The 23,473-nt window shown below is 37.1% G+C and overlaps 1 protein-coding gene across 1 annotated transcript in view; it reads left to right on the forward strand.

Moving 5' to 3' along the window:
* The window catches only part of LOC125225549, a 356,301-nt gene that overhangs the window by 130,571 nt on the left and 202,257 nt on the right, over window positions 1-23,473 (forward strand). The window contains exon 3 of the mRNA XM_048129307.1: window positions 11,612-11,660. The gene's annotated coding sequence lies outside the window, so the exon portion shown is untranslated. The remainder of the gene's footprint in view (window positions 1-11,611; window positions 11,661-23,473) is intronic.

Consider the following 23,473-nt stretch of genomic DNA (forward strand, 5'->3'; position numbering starts at 1 on the left):
GTCTGCGCTGACAGCTATTAGTTTAACTTGGATGCGATAATATGCAAATGTGCCATCAATTATACTCGCCTGGCCCAATATCGGTACAGTCTGCAATACAGTTTGCATGTACATAATTATTGTTTTGGCAATTCGAGTAGGTACCTAATCTTTATAATGAAGTTTCAATAAGTTTTATTCATGACGTCAGACCATCCGAGATACGGCCATTTCAATAATTAACTCACTTGAATGACTTTATGCAACACTTCACCAGCAGGCTGATAGTCTGCAATACAGTCGCTGCATGTTTTGTTTCGGCAATTATTGATAATCTTTCTTTACGAATTATCATCATGCCTTTTTCAATAAGCTTTATTATTGATTGACGTCCATGAGTGACGCGGCCATTTCACCGATAACTCAGTTGGATGACTGTATGCCACACTTCGCCAGCAGGCTGGTGTCTGCGCTGACAGCTATTAGTTTAACTTGGATGCGATAATATGCAAATGTGCCATCAATTATACTCGCCTGGCCCAATATCGGTACAGTCTGCAATACAGTTTGCATGTACATAATTATTGTTTTGGCAATTCGAGTAGGTACCTAATCTTTATTAATGAAGTTTCAATAAGTTTTATTCATGACGTCCATCAGAGACACGGCCATTTCACCAATAACTCACTTGAATGACTTAATGCAACACTTCACCAGCAGGCTGATAGTCTGCAATACAGTCGCTGCATGTTTTGTTTCGGCAATTATTGATAATCTTTCTTTACGAATTATCATCATGCCTTTTTCAATAAGCTTTATTATTGACGTCCATGAGTGACGCGGCCATTTCACCGATAACTCAGTTGGATGACTGTATGCCACACTTCGCCAGCAGGCTGCTATCTGCGCTGAAAGCTATTAGTTTAACTTGGATGCGATAATATGCAAATGTGCCATCAATTATACTCGCCTGGCCCAATATCGGTGCAGGCGATGTCTACAATACAGGCATTGCGTTGCGTATTCTGTTTAAGCTATTATCTTTGCGACTGAATAAGCGACGGCAACAAGTATTTTTGGACTTAATAAGGAGTAGAGATAAGAAGAAATTAATCGGATATAATAGTTTTCGAGATTTATGTGTAGAAAGTAGCGCAATAATCTGTTTTTCAAACTTTTACCGCCCTCGCATGGCATGAAAAAGGGCTTCATGCCGAAATAGTCCAAAATTTTCTAAACTCGAATGTTTCTCGAATGTCTCGCAGTTGGTACAAAATACAATACAAAATATGATGACAATGGCATACACGTACTTATCTTAGTACATATAACATCCATGTCAAAAAGTAACATTAATTATAGGGATATAGTAGTCCTGTTGCGTATTTCAGTAAGCCTAACATTGATGAGATTAATATTGGTGCCGACGTCGTAACTTCGGCCGACCGCTACAATAGCCCTCCATCATCGCTAAACTATCCGATATTACGTTTGACACTGGCGCATTAATTCATTAGATTAGAAACGGCAGCTGTCAGTGAATCGGTTGATTCATAGTATATTGTGCAGAAGGGACGGCCATTCGGACGTGGTTTTGCAAAGGGAACCAACTTAACCAACACGACGATTTTTAAATCGAACATTAGTGTTAAAATGTAATGTTAAGTGAATTGTAGTATGGTTATTTCATAGCTATGTCCGTTTCATAAGCATCAAGTAATTTTCAATTAAAAAAATCTAAAAGTTCGTCGTTTGATCTATTGTAACGTGACATGCTTAAAAAGACCATTGGAATTTGGAACATACTGCGCACTGTATTTTTTATACCACTACACGGTGGCAAACAAGCATTTTACATCTCCATAGATGCCATACATGCGTGTCGCCGACCATATAGAAAACTGTACATTTTTTTGAAGATGAATGTAGGTAGACCCTGGCGTCAGCAGGGAGTTAAAAATTGAATGTTTAATTTGGATCGAATTGAACTAGTTAAAAGACTTCAAAGTAAACGCGAGCGAGTTTTTACAATTGACTGTTGATTTTAAAACATTAGGAAAATTGACTGTTGACTTTTCAAAAATAAATGAATGATAAAAAGTAATTCTTGACGTCGTATACCGGGTGAGGCCTGTAACAAAAGCAAAAAATTAAAAACCTTGTATTTTGTTATTTATCACCCTTGAAAGTTTTTCCTAAGAGGTAATGTATTGCGAATTCTGTTAAGTAAAGTGTGACTGCTGACACTGGCGTCCACCTTTGTAAAAATAAATAAATGATAAAAAAGTAATGTTGGTCATTTTGACGTCAGCCTATAGTTTATGTTACAGGCCCCACCCTGTATTATAGGCATAGGTAATACAATACGTTAATTCCTATGCTTCAAAATAAAATCACCCTATAGCTCCTCTAATTATCTAGCTACTTGCACAGAATATATAATAGTACAAGTACAGAAGGCCCACTGCTTTGATGTTCACAAAATGCCGCCTTTTTAAATGCCTACAAAATTCTAACAAAGAAACGAGCCGCACGTGCGCAGCGTCGGACGATAGGGTTGCCTATCTAGGGTTGCAAAAAAACGGTTTTTTTTCTGGCTTGAAAAAAAAACATGAAAAAAAACCGTCAAAAAAACCAGTTTTTTTTCTGGAGTATGTTTTTTTCTAAAGTACGAAATCTCAAAATTTGAAAGTAGTTAATACTTTTATACGGTTTTTTAGACTTAATGTTAACTATTAAACGAATTTAATCAAATAACTTTAATTTCTGGTCTTATAAAAGTAACATTTACGCAATCTGTAGTTGGTATTAGTTATCACTTTTTACTGTTGGCAACACCACCGCCTCTCCACGCTACACGCAGCATCGGGGATTCCCCAATAAACGTTTGTATACTGAATGTTAATTGAATTAAAATTTACGTTATTGTTATTGAAACACGTTACAACTCACGAAAAACCGTTATAGTCGTATTATTTGTTCATCTGAAAAAAAAACATATTTAGAAAAAAAACCAAGGTGCTCGGTTTTTTTTCACAATTCTGAAAAAAAAACATTTGGTTTTTTTTCTATTTACAACCCTATGCCTATCGATTAAATTAATACTCAGATAAAATGTTATACTATTATATTTAAGTCTTGGGTACTGTCTAGGTATATTATACTGTATTTATATATTTTTGTTTAAGTCCCAATAAGTTTAAGGCCTATTGAACTTTTCCAGATTTGAGTAAGATTGTCCTATTTTATTCATGATGTCTATTTAACTAAGCGTTATTAGCCATTCCACGCGCGGACATCGCATATTAATAAAAAAAAACTCTCAACTTAAAGTAGCAATAGAAAGTGCGAACGTGCGTTCCGTGAGAACGATCGCTACCCCTGAGTAGGCCGCGAGCTCGCGGCCGCCAGCACGTACTTATAGCGCGGCGATAGTATCGCGGAGTGAGCCGCCCCTGCTACTTGTAAAAAACATCACTTATTACCACTTCAAAAGCGTCGGGAAATAGCTGACATTATTTATTTACTCAGTATCACTACTGGTTTAGTAGATAGTCCTGAATTACTCTCCGACATCTCATTTAATAAAAAAAATTAAAAAAATTTTAAAATTTAAACTGTTTATTTCAGTCATTTATAGAATTTATACAAACAAAACTCTTAATCTATTATTATATTTAGATTCTAATTGAGTTAGGTCTAATTGAGATCATGCATTACATTACAGTTTCAAAGTTAGTATTATAATAATATACTTACATTTTAACTACATTTATGTCAATTCAGAGATTAGGTAGATTGTTCAGCAACATACCCTTATAATACCCCCACACGTTGTAAAAGGTACTATCCTCCTATTTCAGTTAAGTTTTCATCGTCCAAATACAGACAGAACAGTTTCTTGTCGCGTGCGAGTAGAGCGTTAAACAACCTTGCAAACGACCTAGATATAGATGTATTTAATTGTAAAATCCCTGTTATTAAGCACTATATGATTCTTAAATGTTTCGTTTGAGCAAGTCTAAGATATTTGTCATTTATATTTAATTATGTTATTCTTAAAATTGTCATTACCATCCACTATTGAAATACCACGTTTGGTGTGAATTCTTACGTCAATGTGTTTGTGTCCGTGCGTTGATGCTTTTCGTTTGAGTAATATGTACTCAAATGTATTAATATGTATTGTTTCTATAAGTGTGATCCTGTAATTGGCTTTCTATCTTTTATTCAGTAGTGTTATATTGTAATAGTAGCTGTTGGATCTCCATAAACTAAAAAAAAAAAAAAAACAAAGACTACAAAGAGTACCTAAGCTATTGTATCAAATAAAAGGGTAACGGTACCCAAGAGGTTCCAAGTAAAATGAATTTTCGAAGACGGGTCAGGAACTAATCTATTTCTAGGCCTTTGTGCCACGTCATAAATATATCAATATATCAATGAATAAACTACCGAGATAAAAGAATCGAGTAAACGAATTCTAAAATGGTTGCCGTTGTTTGCCTGTAGAAACAGCAAAAACTCATTGTCGCTTACATTTTTAATTTAGCGCTTTTCTAGTGACCGAATATAACTACTACGAGGTAATTTTTTTTTATTATTGTCAACATTTTAATAACAATATACAAAATAAATAATATCCAAACATTGCGATGACTTTTTTTTAAACGCAACGACCCGCAACTGCCACAAACATAAATCCCACTTCTGCGCTTGGCAACACCGTGACGCGGGTCGCAACCTATATTTCGTCTGCGCCGTATCTGTCATTAGCAGACTTCGGCAGTCTGCGGACCCATTTGGCAGCGTTAGGAATTGCTGGTAAAATCTAGATTTCTTGAGAAGTTATGCTAGAAATTGGAATAGACTAGCTTACGCTGAGTGTATCAGTTTGGTTATGAATTACGATGGTTGAAATTCGAATTTATTTGGCGAATCTGCTTCAACGGTGTCGTGCTGATCAAGAGGCCGATGTTGTATTTTGGCTTTATGTGATATTTACATACTTTGTAAGACAGAAACATACGTGGTTGTAGTAACTCTAACACCATTTTTATTTCACTTGCTATCAAGACAGAGAATGCAAAATTTTCAAAATGGCTCCCACGTTGGGCGCCAATATCATCAATGGCAAATTCTGCGGAAAAGACTTTTCAATTCTTTCATGTGTACTTTCAAATATTGAATACCTAGTAATGCACAACAAATAAACAATACACTGAATAAATAGTGGCACATTTTTAATGAGTAAGAAACTCTATTATAGGAAAATGCTACCTATAACTTTTTTGCGGGAGTCATAATTGAGTAGCGTGACTAGCAAAAATTACCCCTAGTTATTCAATTCAAAAGGAGGTCGACTCTAAGCTAACAACTTGCCATGATTGTAACTGTTTTTGACATCGCTTTCTTGGTGATTGACACGCATGCATTAAGCAGAATTACACCTGCAAGTTTTGAAACAAAAGTATATGCAAGAAATAGATGCAGATATTTGCCACTCACTTTTACGGCTTTTACCCATAGCTGCATTTCAAACCTTGTAGGTGTAAATTCAGTTTCACACGTATTTTGCTTTTTTATTGACACCAATCAGAGTGAGAGAACATATTACTTATTATAAAATAAACTTCCTAAAAACTGAAGTGAAAGCGATTTAGGGACGAATCATGTTCATCGCTTAACATCGACGACCTGTTTGCTTATTTGCCTCCTATCGCTAAAAAAAATCTTTTGTAAAGTATGTCCCCTACCTGTCAGCTATTTACTTTAGGGCTGTCAATTATACATTCATTTTCTTATTTGAGGTTGTGCTCGCAAAGGGACGTCTAGTTGTGTTAAGACGTCAGGCATCCTTGGCTAAAACGGAGAACGCGGTTTCGAATCCAGCTTTGTACACGACGTTTTTATTTTTATTTCTTGGAGATACAACAGAAGTATGTGACAGGATAATACAGATTACATTAGCAACAATACATCGAGATTTGTTGACGTACTTCCTTAAACGTTCTCACTAAAACATACTTAAGGTAAACGGACTTAACTAAGAAAAAAAAAGTTACATGCAAGGCATAAGGTACTAAGCTTACACACATATATATATACATATAATTAATAAGCGGTTTACAAGCTCACGGTACGAACAACTTGAAGTAACTGACAACCAATATCTTATTAACAGTAACATTAGGTAATTATAATAATATTGCCAACAACAATAGCGATACTGAGGACGACATGTTACTGACGGAAACCAGGTTTGCCGCTGAGGTTATTAATTATACGCTGACGATATTCAGGCTTTGTGAGACTGAAGATGTCAATGGATGTAAATTCTTTATTATAAGAGTTACAAATACGACGTAAGGGGGCTCGCAACCCAGCATTACTATAGAAGGGGTGGTAACCGAGAACAAAGCATTAGAGCGGGAGCTGCACCGAGCTGGGACTCTGAACCGTATCTGCTGATATTATAAAGAGTAATTCGACGCAGCATTCGCGTCTATTCTCTAGTGACTCCAACTTATAATACTGTAATAGGTCAATGTAAGATAAACGTTTCCCTGTCAATCGCCTATGTAATACCCGCAAGAAGTTTTTTTGAACCATTTCTATTGCATTTGAATATTTTTTATAAAGTGGGTTCCAGATTACTGAGCCATATTCTAAGTGGGGTCTAATCAACGTTTTGTACAACAGGAGATAACTTGAAGATTTTTTAAAAACCTTAGCTGTTCTTAAAACGAAACCTAGCATTCGATACGCTTTAGAAATGATGCGCTCCACGTGCAATTGGAAGTCAAGTTTATCATCGAATAAGATGCCAAGATCGCGTACCGTTGACACTTTATTAATTTCATCGTTACCAATTTTGTACTTAGCGTTGACGATCCGTTTTCTGTTTTTTCAGTTTATAGTTGTGCTAACTCTGATACTAGCTCTTAGCCATGCTAAACCCAACGGAGCCGAGAAAGCCCGAAAGGTACAGTTTCGCCCCACTGGTAAGATTGGTGAGGGGTCTTTACTGTCGTATGAAAATAAAACCAAAATCGAAACAAAATGTTATTTCAAAATATAAATATTGGGAGAATACCAATACGACTCTCTTCGCCGTTCTTTCGTTAAAATTATTGTTTTACAATAAAAACGAAATAATTGTCAGCGAAATCTGCGTTTTAATCGACAAGACACAAGTTTCGAATTTCTTTGTAAGTTTGGAAGTAATCAGGCGGACTGACGTTCCCTAACGAAGGCAATCAGCTGGATCATGATTTCGACATTTTAATGTCGTTTATTCTGATTTCGAACGGCGCTTAAGTTTTCGGTTCAGATGTAATGCTTTATGATACAATAAATAATTATGTTCTCCAATAAGTTATTAATGTGTATATATCTAGTTGATTTTGTGACGACCGACGCTTATACGGTTAGCTTCATCCATTATTTGTGGTTATTATTCTAAATCTTTACTTCAAGGAGATTTAAACTGGAGGAGACTATTCAGTAAGTAAAAATAAGACCAATAAGGATAGGTTAAGTAAGGTAGTCAGCCCAAGATAAGTTTGAAACGATTCTGATAGCCCTGCCTCTGTAAGGGTTAAGTATACGTCATGATTTCATCGAAATATGACGTTTAAAATAACAGTTGCACTGGTGAGCTTTGAGTTGGCTGGCTGTCAGAATTGTTGCAAACTTTACCTTGGGTTGACTTTAAAGGACCAATACCTACTAAAATTCTGATTTTCTCTGATACTTATTTCAATTATGTACGACTTCATTAAAATGAACAAATGCACATCAAATATTAACGCTTTAATGTTCCGTGTCAGCTGAGCTATTTATACTAGGAAAACGTTTTAACTCCGAAAAAGGTATAGACAATATTTTAAAAATAGTACTCATCAAGTTTCGAAACAATTAAAAAGCCAACATTAATCTATCGTTAAGCTCCAACGCCCCATCACTTTAATCCAAACAACTACAACTTCTGGAAACTTTCATTAAAGACATTAGGGCCGACTCCGGTATTGGCTGCCTAGATTTATGGCTGCAATACAATTTATCGACTCAGTAGAGCTGTGCCTGCTCGTTCACTGAAAAGATCGCTCCCAACTAGTACGATACCCGAAGTGTACTAGTTCGTTCTTTTAGTACATTTAGTACAGTATGTAATGGCGTACAGTAACGCTCGCTCGTACTAGCCGAGAGTTAACCGACCGTTTTCGCGCGCTCTCGGTCCGAATCAGTCGGTTCTAGATCGGCCGCGGCCGGATCATACGGATCGCTTTGCTGTCATTGTCACTCCTCGGGTCTTCGCTGCCATTCTGTTGCGCGTGTGTGTACTAAATGTTGTAAATGTACTATAGAGCAAAATTGAGAATAGTTCTGTCGGAGGGAAGCGTGTCTTTTGTACTATTACGAATAGTACATGTACTACACAAGCCTACGACTAAGACATACTCACACAAAAGGTCGTAAGTACACGGGAAAACGTGTAACATATGTCATTCTTGGTTCGCGCCGAGGAATGTCGCCACGTGATCCGAGGGAATAAAACTTGCCCGTGTAATGTACCATTTGCGGGGTCAACGGCTAGGGGTGGGGCTACCCTTTGGTTGGAGTGTATGGAGATGTGAGTTACAAACAGATTTTATTGATACACTTACTAAACTTTGCCTTCTACTGGGTAGGTACATTTATAAATAGGTACTTACTTAAAATATCTGATATATGTACTTACTTAATTTTATGTGTGTATGTAGTGTTGGTGAAGGTACTGATACAGTCACGTCTATAAATATCTATACAAGTATACATATTGACACATTACTAGAGAATAATGATCAAAATACCGTACTGGTCTGTTATAATAACTATTAAGTTTATGAAGCAAAGATGACCATTACGTATTACACAAATATATGTAAGTATTTGGGTGGCTACTGGCTACCAACATAATGAAGAAAATAATTGGTACGCCTTTAAGTCGTCCAAATATTATCGGCTATTCTGGAAATTCATACTGTAATAAAAAATGTAATCTTGCCTTATACAATATAAACCTTTCTTATTTGTACCTAACCGATTTTATTCAATATTTACTCAATGAAACAATTTTCAAAAAAGTTCTTAGACTTATCACACTATGAAAAGCTTTTAGTTCTGTTTGTATCCAATTTCACTTAATATTTATATTTACTCAATGTAGCGTTTACAAGTATTGACAGACTTATAAGCAAGATTGTGTCAGTTACCGATGCTGAAAATTGCTTTCGAAGATACAATACAAATATAGGTAAGTACTTACTTATACAGAATATAGTGTTCTGAAAATGTTCTTAGAAAACTTGTTGAGTTATTTCTTAAAGGTGTCTTTGTCAACTCGGAGCTGGATATCGATCCGTCTAGCCTCCTAATGAGTCTGTAACTTTAGATCTTCGTAAAAAAAGTAGGTAATTCAGTAAACAATTTACCTAAAATATGTTTATTTCTAAAGTAACGTCTGAACTGTAAGTTAAAACTACGGGTAAGGCCTAATTCGACGGGACAAAAGTGGAATAAAAAAATATAAAATACTTCACATTTCTCGCACAGCTTAACTAAATAAATGGAGATTGTCAAAGAACTCCAATAAAGTAAGTGTAAATAATAGTGTCCCACTTCGAGAATATTATCTCGAAAACTACAAACAAATGTAGAACGAATACCTTGCATTTCACCAATAACACTCCACAAGATTAAACGATAAATAAGACGCGTTTTCCTCACAATACTTCTTCCTCGGCCTTTGAAAGATCTCAAAAGGTTTAACCCACAGTCAAATTATAGTTTGGTGAGACTCAATTTCACTTGGTTCAGCATTATGTTCAATGACAGCTGTCATTTGTGTCAATTGCTGACAAAAATTCGCAATAAACGCTTTGGCAGTGACGTCGGCGGTGTCTTAATTTGACAGATTGAAACGGATATGATATTCTGAATACGTTATAAAGTGGATATCTGGTAGACTGTATTTTCTTGGAAATAAACAAATTTTAATTTTTTTAATTTAATTTTAAATTTCAAAATGGCGAAATCATCTAGAGAATAGTTTTGTTTTTATAATTAGTGTTAAAAAAGTAGTGTGATAACTTAATAAGCTAGCTGATAGTAATTTAATAATTTTTAAGTGTGCTGCACTTATTTAGTTTCGAAATACTTTAAAACTATTATTTATTCAGTATCTTCCTAGTTAATGGTCATATAAATTAGAATGTGATATGAATACTATCGATTGAAAGAATATCATGATATTGTCTTCAATTAGCGCGATAGTTACTCCTGAAATAAAACTATGAAAACGGATTATATCGCGTACTTAGACTAAATATATATCGCGTATAATGAATTTACTTTTCGAACACCTTACTGCATTCGAGGTAAACGGGTGACAATCTCATGAAATAAACTATGACGCTTCAAATAACACTGGCATGTGCTAGCTTAGACCAACTTATTGTATTTTAATTGTAACTAAATGCCATTAGTAAAGTCGTTTAGTGTGTTTTACAACATTACTTCCTTAGCACGTTCTTGAAGTAAACACTATAAATCCTCCGCAGCGGGAAATGGCTAGCAACAGTGGCCTACATTTTACGACCCACTCGCGTCGGTGTGCTAGTGCGGTTTTGTTAGGCGACCGCTGCTAGCTGAGACCAACTTACAAACATATTTTATTTTATTTTAATCGAATATAGAACATTACTTCTTCAGCACGTTCTTGAAGTAAACCTCCCGCTATAAATCCACCACCGCGAGCGAACTGGCTAGCATAAGTGGCCTCGGGTCGGTGCTAGTGCGGTTTTGTTAGGCGGCCGCTTTTTGTGGCGCGGGTGCAAGAAAATTGGACCAGTTGGACCTGGTACTAGTTTAGCTTTCACGTGGCCTAGCAGGCAGATAGCTTTGAAAAGCAGTGCCTGCAAATATTACCTCCCATCGGCTTAACATGCAGTGATAGTATTAAAGTTTTACTAGAAAACGTCAAACGATTTTGAAAGCATAATGTTAGAGGTGAAACATCTTTATTAGCACTACAAGTTTAAGTACTACACCCGAGGGCCATGTCTCATTACAAAAATAGATATAGCAAAAATATCGTAATAACTTGGTACTTAAATGTTCGAGATTTTATGAAGATTGAATCTTGCCTTTATTATAATAATAAAATATTTACAGTCTCTAAAACAACGTGTAAAGCACTTTTGTCACGCAATTTTAAGCTTAATCTTTGTTAAAATAAATATTTAAAAACTTTTCATGCAAAACTAAGTAACCCGCAGGCCTTAAAACTCCAACGTGTCTGTTCAAGACATCGGAAATTCTTTCTAAATTTGAAATTACAAAGTAGAACTGCTGGATCCCCTTGACATTCGTGTTTTAAATTCCGTCCGCGTTGTTGGCGGAATTGTAGGGAGCATGCATTGCAAGCTTTACTGAATTAGGCTGGCCGCTAGTTTTGAATTTAGAAGGGTGAAACTTTTTAAATACAGGAGGGTCGAATCGAACACATTTCGTATATTTGAATCCTAGACATTTGCTTCCTATTTTAATAAAAATGACACATTAAAAAACCAGATTTTACTTGTTCCAGATAGTGGCAATCCAGATGTTTTAAGTAAAACCTCCAGCTCTAAATAAAGGTAAGTTTCATTGTTTTTTTTTTCAACTGATAATTAGGTAGACAGCCATTATACAAAATGATTTTGTAAGTCCCTAGCCTTTCTATGGAACATCCAAATTATTTCCGCAATTTCAGTATTGGGTTGGTGGTAATAAGTAAAAGTTGTTCATTATGAAATGAACCCAAAAGTTACTATGACAAGCTTGGCTACTTACATACAAAATCAGCCTGTATGTACTGTAGATCGTCTGCAAATAGTAACAAAAAATAATAAATTATTTAATATAAAAGAGCAATAAATCATAATTTTAAACAAAGCTCTAATCCTAACAAGACGTGACTTTATTTATTTAAATCTGGCAACATTTAATTCCAAGAAGGCGCCGTAGGCGAACGTGTATGATTGTAATTTATGTCCGTTTCGAGACTTTCCCCCGCGTCTGGGTCAATGACCCTGAATCCGCAACCAACTATACCGTTCTTACGGCGAAAAAGGGAACTAAAATTATTCAAACGAAATTCCTGTGTTTCATATCCGACAGCGCCACCGCGCAGGTTTCGAATAACTTTATTGTTATTTTACCATCTTGTGCAAGCGGCGAAAAGAGGAATTAACCCTTCTTCATACCAAATTCTGATGTTTTCATATACGACAGCGCCACCCTGCGTTGTTAGGAAAACTTTGTCGTTGTAATGAAATGATCCTCGGAATATTTGCAGTTCCCGTATGATATTAACTCGTTTCTGTAGCGAAATGTTTGTAAATAATTATACGTGGGGATCGTTCAGATGAATATAATGTGAAAGATGGAGGTCCTATTACATTTTTCCTGCATTCCAAGTTTTGCAAAATAAATGCAATTTAGCAATTAATATTTTACAGGTGTATAAAATATTTCATGTGGGATAACTCTTGCCTATAGTTTAAGGATGACTCACGCTAGAACGGATTGTGACGGGCCGGGACAAAATGTGTCAATTTCTATAAAAATTGACATATCGTCACAAGTCCCGTTCCGTCTTATTCTAGCATGAGTCCTCCTTTATCCGTGGCTTATCGATTGCAGTCTTCAATGACTCAACGAATGAATGGTTAGTAGAGTGACGTCATAGTTCATATTGTCTGTGTGAGGGTGGAACTCGTGAAATATGTTAGTCATGTGATAGCAATTTGATTCTTTTCTGTGGTTGTATGTATGTATAAGCTTTATTGTACATAAGGGAAACAAAAGAGACACAGTTACAGAGTCAGTAATATACAAGAAAATTGTAAGAAAAATTTTTTTTTTTGCGTCCGAAAACTCAAATAAGAAGTGAAATTGTTTGCTAATGTTTGAGAACGTCAATCACCAAATTAATTTTGTATGAAAACATACAATTCACAAATTTCATGATCATGGCACGTTGCTATTTTGCCTCTACGAAGCATTTTCGCTACACTGGAAGAACCGCCTTATCTTACTGGGTCTCTACGACGATGTAGCGCTACAGACAAACGTAGTTCACAGTATATAGTGCACTTAGTCTACGACTCGTGAGACAATCTCGGACACTGGCGATCAAATATATGAAAGATGCGCGTTCCTAGCACATTCTAAGCTCATGACTCATGCTTGTATGTATTATACTGCGCTTGAGATGACGTTCATCAATAAAGTTGTTAGTATAATTTTAGAAAGTCTACAGCGCTGTCTGTAGGGATGTTACATTTATTTGAAGAAAGTTTATTTCCAATTTCCAAGACACCTCATATAATTTGCCACGTCGACCACACGACTATTCATGTCTCGCTAAGCCTTACACACTTATACCACTTAAAATAAACCTTATTTAATATGGATAAGGTTTTAAATGGTCACAAGTGCTTTCATTGATACAGACGAACCTTTTCATTAAACTCGCACGTACCTTTATACGGTCGACTCATAAAAGCCCAAAGGAATTTATATTTAGAGCGATCTGCATAAGATTCAAGTTTGGATTCCATCCATGTCGAATTATCAACTTATTCCCGACCATCTCAGTAGAAAAACGACGTGTCTTAGCTTTAAAATGAAGGCGCTTACGACGTTTGGTGTTTCAGCGTGGAATTTTATTGAAATATTTGAAATTAGAACTGTTTGCCGAGGTGCGATAACGAACGTTTGTATAAAGGGAGAGGAGTGTGTAAATTTAACGGTCTTTTATACAGACAGGACTCATAAGGTATAGGATACCTATTAATCTATTGTTATAAGAGGCAAGGATAGGCAAAAAGGGGAAAGAGACTTACCACGAGGATCAAAATTTTTTCTCATGATAAAGAAGAGATACGAGTACTACGAGCAGTCTAGATAATATGTGAGTGTGCACGGGAAATCGTCCCAGTTTGTCGATTGCTATAAAGCCGCTTTGTCAGTTTATTCATATAAAGATACAAGTAAATCTCACCTTAATGGTAACCGACAACGTGGGACGTTTTACTAAACACACTCACATATTGACGCGAAGTGGTTACTTATCAACCCAGAAATTGGCACAGAACAAGGTATTTTACTTGTATATGTGCACTTCTGATACTTAAAGATTTTTCTCCTTTATTTTCTAATCTCTATAGGGCCAGTTGCATCAACCACTTTTGACAGACACATCATCGTCACGCAGCAGACGTCTATGGAACTTCCCATTCAATAAAATTTAACAAACGCTTTAACGGTGACAGACAGTTTAATGCAACCGGCCCATAATCAGCGGATTTGTTTACATATCCAACTGACGTCACGACCACAGAGTAAATATGGCGTCCTGAAATTCGTCAAACCGCGCTAAATTTGAAATTATGAATTTTAAATGCATTTTTAACCCCCGACGCAAAAACGACGGGGTGTTATAAGTTTGACGTGTCTGTCTGTCTGTCTGTCTGTCTGTCTGTCTGTCTGTCTGTCTGTCTGTCTGTCTGTTTGTCTGTGTGTGTGTCTGTCTGTGGCACCGTAGCTCCCGAACGGGTGAACCGATTTCGATTTAGTTTTTTTTGTTTGAAAGCTGAGTTAGTCGGGAGTGTTCTTAGCCATGTTTCATGAAAATCGGTCCACTATGTCGCGGTCGGGGGTTTTTTCAAAATTTTAATTTTGTGGTTAGGTTATTAAGGTAGTTAGCGGTTGCATAAACAAGTTCCATTTTTTGTGGTTTATAAGCACTATAGAATTTGATTGAAATACTTTTTAAACATGAGTGTAATACCTATACCTACCCTATTGTCAGTGTCAAAGTCACTGTGGTGAAATAGACCACGGGAAATATCGTAGGCGACAGTTCTACAGTTAAACTATACTCTGTCAAACAAGTCTGTCAGTAAAGAAGAACAAAGAAAACTATAGCTATCCTTTTCTCTAGCACCCTAAAGAAAAAGATGCATATAGTTTTCTTTGTTCTTATTTACTGACAGACTTGTTTGACAGAGTATATGTGACGCAGGAAGTTGTCAACAGTGTCAACTAAACTACCTTAAGTGTCCTATCTACCATCACATATCACATGAATATCCTATAACTATGATGAATATCGCTGAATATCCATACCAGCGCCGCCACTGACAATTAAAATTGACATCATGCAGGCTCCGTAGCCGTAGTTTCTACGACGCGAAGCGAAAATGAAACGCCGCGTAAAGCTGGGTCCACACTTGTGACAATTTACCGAACATTATCCCTTGACCGTATCAAGAAGTCTGGCTCTTTACCGCCAATACCACACCTCAGACACTGGCGATCAAATATATTGAAAGAGGCGCATTCCTAGCCTAGCACACAGTCTTAGCTCGTGTAGGTGAACGCGTACTATGCTTGTATGAGTGAAATATGACAGGTCGACTGTTCGTGTTTTTGACAGGCGGTAACTGTGAGGTAACCAAGAGGGGGTGGGCGGCACTTCCAGCGGGAAGCGGGAGTGGCCATACTGTACGATAGTTCTCTTTATTATACTGTGCCAATACGCAAGAGCGATAGAGATAGATATCTACGAGCGTTTTGTTTCGTAAGCGTCTGTGCATTCGGCTACGCACGCAGAACCTGCCAAAAGTGCTAGAGACCGACATAGTGTTAAAAATAGACGCCGAGTCGACACTTCTCTGCGACGCGACGCTCAGTGGAGTGGCAATAATGAATGCAACACCATTGAAACACTTACAGCGATAACGGATAACGAAAATATTCCTATGCTCTTCACTTTTAACCAGTCTTTTATATTCCTTATGTACTATGGCCTTAAGCCTGACTCTAAAACTGTGCTTTATTGTACCTATAGGTATATACATAGTATATAGTCCGTAATAAGTTTTGCCAAGTATTTAATTGTTTATAGTCCGTAATACCTACCTACATTCCGATATACCAAAGAGGATAGAGTATTAAAGAGAGTTACTGTCAAAGTAAAATATGTAATCACAGTGCATAAACTGCCATCTCTCGACACAGGCTTAAAACTTTTGAACCTCAGTTTTGACAATTTGGCCCATATTCTTAGCTTGGTATGTTTTAAAATGACAAATATTAATATTAGCGCCATCTAGCCGAGCGTACCCCAAAGGTGTATCGCCATCTAGCTCACCGTACCTTTTTCTGTGTGGTTTTGGGGTACGTTTTTTTCTTAGACTTTATAAGTGCCGAGAAGAGGAAGTTCGAAACGAGTGGCGATAAATTAAAACACGACCGAAGAAAATATTTTATATCATATACCTTTTTCGCACCTGTATTATACGATGTTTTACAGTACAGTTCATATGGCACTTTGACTTTTTTTACAAAAAAAAAAAAATGTAAAATCCATACTAATATTATAAATGGGAAAGTGTGTGTCTGTTTCTTTGTCCGTCTTGCACGGCAAAACGGAACGACGAATTGACGCGATTTTTTAAGTGGAGATAGTTAAAGGGACAGTGACATAGGCTACTTTTTGTCTCTTTCTAACGCGAGCGAAGCCGCGGGCAAAAGCTAGTACACTCAGTGCCGGCCCGTGCGCTCGATCAGAGTAGAGCGAGTTTCGAGTTTCGGCGCTCGCGAAATTTTTTCCTTAGGTTTAATTTCGGTGTTTTGTCACTGCAGGTATGCCCTTCGGTTTCCAAGTTCTCTCATCGTTACGCTTACGCTCCTTTGACAAAATTGCGCCTCTCTTTATGATTTTGGCGCCCCTTTACCAATTGGCGTCTAGAGCGGCCGCTCCACTCGCTCTACCCTTAATCCGGCCCTGAGTACACTATATATGATAGCTGATAGTGATGAACTAAGTACTTACGGCGTTAAAAATAGACTATACGATACGTAGCAACGCGTGGACTCAGTGGAGCGACAATAATGAATGCAGCAACGTATTGGAAACACGCTTTCAACCGTCGCATATGCGAGCAAAGGAGGTTAGGAGTGGATTGATAACATTACATGTTGCCAGTCGGAAAAATTAGAGCTTTAGTTTTGGAATAAAATAAAACTATGAAAATGATAGTATCGTATCGTGTCGTGTATGAATTACAGCCCTTTACGGGGTTCGTGGTGGGTGACAAAAACTAGCTTACCTACAATAAATTTTAATGAACCATAAATACAAGTAATACAATTTTTAAGGCTGGTTTACACACTGCTAACTGCACTGCATAAAAGCTAATTACCTACACAATATTTAAAAATTACACTGGTTTTTTTTATTATTATAAATGGGCTTACTCTTGGCCACAGACTAGCCAAAGGCAAAGACGTGGCCTACGATGGAGTGAGCTCGCCCAGAAGATGCCTGTTCACTCTTGAATTGAAGGTTTAAAAATTAATATATTAATATAACAACATGGCTGCGAATATCCAAAACCATCCAACACAGCTTTAGTTTTGTTTTGTTGCAGTTTATGTAAAAATTGTCGAATCATGTTTTTAGAAAGCTCCGAACCCCTTCATAAACAATACGAATTATATTATAGATAGCACGCCTTCACGCTTCAGATATAGAAACAAAGAAGGCTAAGTCCTAACTTAGACGGCGTGCGAACTCGCATGCGATTTTAGTTACATTGCGGGCTGTTGAGGGTACATACAATTTTGCACAGACATCCAATACCGCAATGTAATAAAACTCGTATGCGAGTTCTCGCACTGTCTAAATGGGCCCTAAGAGTGGATTGAGTACATGTGAATTGCGAGTCGGATTACGTAAAATGAAATATTTACATTTTTATAAAATTGATATAACATTTATTAATAGAAGGGTCCACACAGAGCGAGGCGCGTCGTGAGGCAATTTCCTCGCGTAGCAAAAATGCTACGCACTCGTAGACGTATATCGGCTGAGGCAGTGCGCACGTCTTCTCTGCAATCTGCCTCGGCCGAGGCACGTCTAGATTGGACGTTAGCCGCGCGTGCGACTTGCCACGCTCTGTGTGGACCCGGCTAATCGCGCCAGTATCAAATACAGGCCGCTTCCGTAATGCAGCGGCTGGGTCGACGGCCGCGCGGCGCCGCCCCATCGATTCGCATGCAACCTTCAGCCCCCACAACTGAGTAACCCTACTAGGCTCGAACACTGTCCGATTTCAACGTTTGTGAACGCTTGAGTGTTGACGGCATTGCCAACATGTTATATTAATTTTGTTATCTGTGGCGCGAATATAGCTGAAGATTTGTTACCTTTTCTCTAATCCATATATGTTTGCCTCTCTCTCGCTCTCTTACCATCGCCGCCATGAGCAGGTGTCATTGTGTTATTATTAATGTGAAAGTACAATAAACCAGTGAAATTAACCAGTTTTACTTTAATTACAGTCCACTAAGGCACTAACATGAAATTTGATGTTGATCGGTCAAGTAAAGTACCTATGGAGTGTAGAAAGTATGTACTTATATGTAGGCGTTTTTATCAACGACAGCGATTGTTATTTTGGCTGGGATTCCTCTATTATCCGTACTTATATAATATTTTAAATGGGAAAGTGTGTGTGTCTGTCTGTTTTTAAGCGGAGATATTTGAAGAGATGGAAAGTGACATAGGCTACTTTTTGTCTCTTTCGAACCCCTCTTCGGGGTGGAAGTTTATATGGGGCATATCGCCATTTTCTAATTTAACGCGAGCGAAGCCGCCCGCAAAAGCTAATTGTGGTGTCTAGCTAAGCTAGGTGACAGTTCAGCAGCGAATGCCTCACTGGCTTGTGGTAGGTAATCGCGCTGTATTTACGATATCGCTGGTGTGACCTGGCAGGTAATTATGGTCGCGCGATAAGAGATAAAACATCTGGCCGTCCCTATCGCACTTACTAATAGTGCGATAAGGACAATATTTAACTTCACATAATTAAATGACTAAATTAAACGTCGCGCTCTCTGCTGTCACCCTATGACTATAATATAAAACTCATTGCCGGGTATAAATTCTCATACTTGTATTGAGTAATTCTTGTATTTGTTATTAACTTAGTTTTAGTACGCGAAGAATCGATATTTTCCAAACATTGACCTTACTTTGAAATCAATTAGAAATTTGACGACGTTGATTGTCTAATGTCTATTTTAGATAAAATTATTTATTGAGAACTTGTGACACGACTTTTCAAGTTCTTAATTCGAACCGATCTAACTTTACTTGTCATTTTCAATGACAAAGTGTAGGTCTACTTGGACATTGATCTCAGAATTTCATGAATAGATATGCACTTTATTATATATAACTTTATTTGATTCATATAATATTAAAGAAGATACTGACTGACTGACATATCAACGCACAGCCGAAACCGGTGGTCCTAGATATTCCAAATTTGGTACGTAGGTTCCTTATAAGATGTAGAGGAGCACTGAGAAAGGATTTTTTAAATTTCACCTCCTGAAATGTAAAGATGAAATGGGGGTCCATAGTTTGAATAATTAGAAGCCGCGGGAAAAAGCTATATATAATTTTATTTTATTCATATTAAGCGTTAGGTACATTTCCTCAAACAGGGTAAGTATAAGTACATAAATTCCTTTGAATACGACTACATACCAATAAAATAAAGACTACTATAAAACAACTCTAATAAAGGTTTCGTGACCTTTCGTACCGTTTAGGGATCCCGGGACATTTCAAATGTTTATAGTTGTGAAAGTTTTAAATGGCTGGGTTGTCCCAATAGACTACGTGTATCTAAATAGTGATTTATAAAAGTGTATTTTGAAACTCTTATAGAACGTTACGTTAGTTCGAAAACTTGAAACTGTCAGACAGATTGGCATAAGGATTTTTTCTTAAAAAAGATCACAATACAATTCTTTTTTTTTTTTTCGTGTAGAAACGTCTGCGAGCAATATTACTTTTAAAATTAAAGGAAAAATGGAAAACATTCCCTTAGGGTGGCGTATAGCGACGTCTATCAATAAGAATGCATCTTTCCCAGTGCCTAACTGGGAGTCTCAACATTACATCACGCCTGTTTTCCTTTCAGAACACATGAAACTAAAGCTTCAAATCTGGCAAAAATTGAAAGAAAAGTTAGCGTGAATTTATGTTCGTGAGTCATGGCTGTTTTCTATGATTTGCTTAAATCTAAAAATTAAATAGCGTGAATTTATGTTCGTGAGTCCATGAATGTTTTCTATTATTCTTTGTATATATGTATTTGTGCATTATGTAAGTATAATATATATCGTTGTCTGAGCACCCACAACTCAAATTTTCTTGAACTTACCGTCGGAGTCAGTGAATATGTCTAAGAAAGTCCTATAATATGTATTTATTTAATTTACTTATTTTGTATCGTTTTGCGTAAAAAGGTTGCAAACCCCTGTTGTGGAGTTGCCCGGGTTCCACGTCAGTCCCATGATTTGCCCTCAGGCCTTGTCAGACTGTATTCTCTACTAAAACATCGTTATAAATATATCTATTTATCTACTTACAGGTTTTCGGTACCTAGTTTAGGTATTACCTAATTAATTTACGCATAATTTGCGTGTTAGATAATAAAAGTTACTATAGATAATAAGTAGATATAAGTTATACATTGCACGCCCATGTCAGGTAACTGTTGGGACTATATCATATACATTATACATACCTGGGGGGTTACCATGACGTGCTAAAGCCGTTCAGTTTAGGTTGAGAGAAAGGGACGAAGCTATAGCAGTTCCATAGCTCGTCTCTCTCTCTCAACCTAAACTGAACGGCTTTAGCACGTCATGGTAACCCCCCTGTTATCTTTTGTACACAGTTTGTCAATAAAGTGTTTCTATTCTATTCTATTCCTATGAACTAACAGAAATGCAACGGATTTTTGTAGTTCTGGTCAGTTTGATTGTGACTGAAAATGAATAATGGGACGGGACCGTAGTCTTAAAAATAGCTGGTGAAACAACACGCTAAATGTATCGGCCACTCTCAAATACTTTTCTATCCCACGTTTTCTTCCAATAGTCATTCATCAATACCTAGTTTGCTCTAAAATATCTGTTTTTTAACCCCCGACGCTAAAACGAAGGGGTGTTATAAGTTTGACGTGTCTGTTTGTCTGTCTGTCTGTCCGTCTGTCCGTCTGTCTGTCTGTCTGTCTGTCTGTCTGTCTGTTTGTCTGTCTGTGTGTGTGTGTCTGTCTGTGGCATCGTAGCTCCCGAACGGATGAACCGATTTTGATTTAGTTTTTTTTGTCTGAAAGCTGAGTTAGTCGGGAGTGTTCTTAGCCATGTTTCATGAAAATCGGTCCACTATGTCGCGGTCGGGGGTTTTTTCAAAATTTTAATTTTGTGGTTAGGTTATTAAAGCTATTAGAGAATGGTAAATATCATCGACGCATAGTCTAATACTTTTTAACTCCCGACGCAAAACGACGGGGTGTAATAATAGTATATTATATAACGGTAACGTTATGAAGGCTATAAAAGTTGAGTACCGCGGTTAGGTCACGAGGCTTGCCGAGTGGCCTAAGTAAGGTACGAGACTTTTATAGCCTTCATAATGTTACGATTGTATACTATACTTTTTCTACGACAGCCAAATACATACCTATTCGAGAATAATAAAATGGGTTGCTTACCTACTTCATATAATGAATGGGAATATTTGTGTGGATCGTAACTATTATATTCTGTCCACAATGTTGATGGCGAAAACTTGTTGCACAATTCTTCAAAATATGCCAACAACAGAGAAAGTTGAAACATATTTTTGCAATTTCCATTGCAAAACAATCATAATTCATAACATTTTTGGTACGCTTTATCGACTTTTCAGGTAACAAATTGTCAGTCTCTTTGAGCGCCATAGCCTTGATTTCTTCGGAAGTATATTGTTCACCAGAATCACTCATAATTACTTAAGTTTTTGCACAATAACGTCGAATTAAAACAAACTACACAACACCGAAATAGTTCAAATACTTCCGTCAAAAGTTTACAAATGTCAAACATACCATAGACAAGAGAAATAGAAAATAAGCCGGTTTTCAATTACGAAAAATGTGGTTGCGTTCAAGAATATTTAAATGTGGAATGGAACATTATTGGATAAACTTATGATTTTTACCTTTGTTTTGCAATATCTAATATGTAAAACGCATTTCAGTATTTTCAGTTTATTTTTTCATCTTGATTTAAATTATGAACCTAAATATTTTATTATTTATTAAAAGTTACTTATTACTGCAAATGAAAACATACCTGATAAATGGAAGTTGTGCTTTTAAAAAAAAATTAACAGAACTCCTATATTCATATGAATACTGCTCAGCAGTTATCATATGAACCTATAGACAAATAGACTTTCTTATCGTTACTCAAATGAACTTAATTTGAATACCGCTGACAATAATCTAATTGACAGATTTAAGTGCTGGAGTAGAAAAACATAGTATTGATCGATGCAGTTCGCAACGGCGAAACTTACCTTTCTAGTCTACAACATTTTTAACTATTTGTTTGCAGAAAAACATTGAATTACGTTCATATTTTAATTTGACATATTTATTTATTGATTGACATCACCATGTCAATCAATATTCTTTCATGTTTTAAACTGACTAAAGAGTTAAGTATGTATACTTTTAATGTAGGTTTATTAGTTTTAGACCATATTTTTATAATTGGCTAGCGATAATATTTAAATTTTAAATTTAGTTTTCTAAATTCTCAAACATGGGTATATAAGCGGCCCTCATGTCAAACCCGTCAGTTTTTATTTCGTCGTTTTCCTAAGAGCTAACGAGTTATAAAGGGTCCGTGCGGGGCCAAGCCAGGCCCCGCACTCTTCAAGAAAACCCTCTTCAAGTCCTCTCCTCCTCCGGCGAGCTGCGGGCCGTGCAATCTACCTCGTGAGCTGGCCTGTCTGCTGGGCGCTCCTACGAACGCTGCTGGTCGTACCTGGCGCTAGGGCGCGTGACCTGGCCCGTCTGCTGGGCGCTCCTACGAACGCTGCTGGTTGATGTGCCTGGTGGTAGGGCGCGAGACCTCCCTGCGAACGCTGCTGCACGTCGTACTCGACGTTTGCCGCTGCACGTCGTACTCCGCATCATCATTAACCGCTGCACGCCTTTACCTCGAGTCTTCTCACACGTTGCGTGCCGCTACTTCGAGTCTTCGGATTACCTTATTATTATTATTTTTAATACCTCGTGTCATATCGTCAAAGAGCCGTATAATAAAGTACCTACCCCTGATTTACTCACTTATTTTCATTCCATCTCTTAAATTTCTCTTCACCCTTTAGGTTAGCAGTTACGTACTCTTGCAAAAGACTCTTGTAAGAGTACGTAACGCTACAGTGCCAAAGTTATGTATCCACAACCTTACTGCGTGAGCAATAAAGTCGTGTATATATATTTTTGGAACTTTGTTCGCATCTATATTTATATCCTCGACT

The sequence above is a fragment of the Leguminivora glycinivorella genome, chromosome 4 (assembly GCF_023078275.1).
Source record: "Leguminivora glycinivorella isolate SPB_JAAS2020 chromosome 4, LegGlyc_1.1, whole genome shotgun sequence".
Lineage (NCBI taxonomy): Eukaryota > Metazoa > Arthropoda > Insecta > Lepidoptera > Tortricidae > Leguminivora > Leguminivora glycinivorella.